Genomic DNA, 2,428 nt, shown 5'->3' on the forward strand with positions numbered 1-2,428 from the left:
TGTCAAGTTTTAGTCGTCGGGACTCATTTCGAGCCTTAGAGGTCGTTTCTTGTCCGGTTGCCCTGTCTTCGACCTGGGAACCCAATTTTGGTCCTCGGGTCCCATTTTTTTTTGTCTCGCATCCCACTTTTGGCCTGTGGCCTTTTCGGGGTCGATTCTCGTTTTGGGCATCAGAGCATGTTTCTTCTCCTAAAACCCAATATTTGTTTATTAAGTCTCGGAACACATTTTTGTTCTCGTGGACCCATCATGGGTCTTGGAACGCATTTGTGGTCCTTGGGTCCCATTTTGCATCCCGAAACTTGTGTTTTGGTGCTTGATCCCTATTTTGGGTGCCCACCTTGCACCAAGTGCGCACCCGGGGCAAACCGAGCGCCTTGGTGCACCGGGGCAAGATCGAGCGTGCACCCGAGGCGCCCCGAACATGCACCAAGGTGCACTCGGCCCACATGTGAGCGCAGGTCGTTGCGCCCGAGGTGGTGTGTGGGCACCGCGTTGCAGACGGGACACTGCACGCACACGACGCCCCCTCCAGGTGCACGCACGTAGGCCGGGCCGGGTGCACACCCGACGCCCTAGCAAGGTGCGCGCACCCGGGCAGGGCTCACACTTGGCGAACGGGGCGCACTTCGCGAGGGAGGGTGTGCACCTCGACGGGGGTGGGTGGCCGGGGTGGATTCGCACGTGGGTCGCGGTTTGCTAAGTACACACTGCGACAAGCTCATAACGGGTGCGATCATACCAGCGTTAGTGCACCGGATCCCATCAGAACTCCGCAGTTAAGCGCGCTTGGGCCGGAGTAGTACTGGGATGGGTGACCTCCCGGGAAGTCCCGGTGTTGCACCCTTTTTTAGTTTTTCGCCGGGCGTCGCAATGCTATTTGAATAAACCTTTTGCCCGTTTGCGTTCTCGTCGGGGCCGGGCCGGGCCGGGGTGCGCTGCCCGCACTACCGCGCGCGCGGGGGCGACACCGAGCGCGCACCCGAGGCGCCCCGAGCACACAGGCCACGGTGCAACCCGGGCGTTGTGCGCGCACCCCGGTGCGCCCGAGGTGCTGCGCGCGCACCCAGGTGAAATCGGTGTGCACCTCGGCCAGTGCGCGCTCGGTCGAGTCGCGCACGTTGGCCAAGGTGCACGGTGATGTTTCTTACTCTAAGGTTCCGCACCAGACGCCCGGGACAGGTGAGCGAAGCTGGGCGGGGCCGGGTGCGCGGCCGGGGCAGGTGCACGCAGCTGGAGAGAGCTTTGGAGCACACTTCGGAGCGCACCAATGATGCGCTCCATTCAAAAGTTTCCTGAAAAGGCAAAAAAAGTTGAGATTATAGAATTTCCCACTTGAGAGATTGTAAAAAAAAAAAATTTAAAATGAAGGAAACGCGGGTGCCAAGGTGTGCGCAGCCCAGCCAAGGTGTGCGCACCAAGGCGCCCACCCTGGCGAAGGTGCACGCAAGGTGCGCACCCGAGGCAAACCGGACAATTAACCCAACTTTCGACTTCGCGCGCACCTTGGAGCGCACTTCGGAGCGCTCCTTGGTGCGCACCAATCTTGGGCACCTCGGAGTGCACCATGGCGCCCACCAAGGTGCGCACCCGGGGCAAACCGAGCTCCGACTTCGTGCGCACCTTGGAGCGCACGAAAGGTGCGCACCATGGCGCCCACCAAGGTGCGCAGCCCAGCCAAGGCGTGCGCATCAAGGTGCGCACCCTGGCGAAGGTGCGCACCCGGGGCAAACCGAGCTCCGACTTCGTGCGCACCTTGGAGCGCACAAAAGGTGCGCAACCCAGCCAAGGTGTGCGCACCCCGGTCAAACCGAGCTCCGAATCGTGCGCACCAGAGGTGCACGCCATCGTGCGCACCTTGGAGCACACTTCGGAGCCCTCCTTGGTGCGCGCCGATGTTGCGCACCTCGGAGCGCACCCGGGGAAAACAATGCAATTAACCCGACTTTCGACTTCGTGGGCACCTCGGAGCGCTCTCGGGTTCGCACCTCGGAGCACACCGAGGTGCGCACCTTTGATGCGCTGCCTTCACCAATTTCCAGAAAAGGCAAGAAAACATTGAGAAGGTGTGCGCACCGAGGTGCCCACCCTGGCGAAGGTGCACGCGAGGTGCGCACCCGGGGCAAACCGGGCTCCGACTTCGTGCACGCCGCACCTTGGAGCACACTTCGGAGCGCTCCTTGGTGCGCACCAGGGCGCGCAACCCAGCCGAGGTGCCCACCCCGGCGAAGGTGCACGCGAGGTGCGCACCCGGGGCAAACCGGGCTCCGACTTCGTGCACGCCATGGTGCCCACCGCGGCGAAGGTGCACGCGAGGTGCGCACCCGGGGCAAACCGGGCTCCGACTTCGTGCACGCCGCACCTTGGAGCACACTTCGGAGCGCTCCTTGGTGCGCACCATGGTGCCCACCAGGGCGCGCAACCCCGC

The 2,428-nt window shown here is 62.9% G+C and overlaps 1 non-coding gene across 1 annotated transcript; it reads left to right on the top strand.

Moving 5' to 3' along the window:
- The first annotated feature begins 728 nt into the window (after window positions 1–728).
- On the top strand, window positions 729–847 carry LOC131861877 (5S ribosomal RNA). Its single transcript, XR_009360907.1, has one exon. It is a non-coding gene; the product is annotated as a 5S ribosomal RNA (ribosomal RNA).
- The last annotated feature ends 1,581 nt before the right edge of the window (window positions 848–2,428 follow it).

Source organism: Cryptomeria japonica, unplaced genomic scaffold (assembly GCF_030272615.1).
Source record: "Cryptomeria japonica unplaced genomic scaffold, Sugi_1.0 HiC_scaffold_33, whole genome shotgun sequence".
NCBI lineage: Eukaryota > Viridiplantae > Streptophyta > Pinopsida > Cupressales > Cupressaceae > Cryptomeria > Cryptomeria japonica.